Source organism: Morone saxatilis, unplaced genomic scaffold (assembly GCF_004916995.1).
Source record: "Morone saxatilis isolate NCDOM2014 unplaced genomic scaffold, NCSU_SB_2.0 Contig23, whole genome shotgun sequence".
Classification (NCBI taxonomy): domain Eukaryota; kingdom Metazoa; phylum Chordata; class Actinopteri; family Moronidae; genus Morone; species Morone saxatilis.
Genome location: NW_023339796.1, coordinates 21,002,694 through 21,002,931, shown reverse-complemented (window position 1 = coordinate 21,002,931; position 238 = coordinate 21,002,694). Strand labels below are relative to the sequence as shown.

The following is a 238-nucleotide window of genomic DNA, read 5'->3' as shown; positions in this document are numbered from 1 at the left end:
TGCTTCCTCCACTTCAGTCTGAAGTTGGGATGTATCAGCCTCCAACTTCTTCTTTTGGTTTATCAGGCCGGTGTTCTACATATTTTTGAAATTTGAGAATTTAAGAATGTGTGTTACTGTTAATTCACTTAGAACTAGTAATGCCTTAAGTTCTTTAGAATGTCCAAGAAACTAGTCCGTCATCTGCAGTGGTTGCAATAAATTATTAGGTCTCACCTGTGAGTGCAGTAGCTGCACC

At 39.1% G+C, this 238-nt stretch overlaps 1 pseudogene; it reads right to left on the bottom strand.

Moving 5' to 3' along the window:
• The window catches only part of LOC118334835, a 24,029-nt pseudogene that overhangs the window by 22,015 nt on the left and 1,776 nt on the right, over positions 1-238 (bottom strand).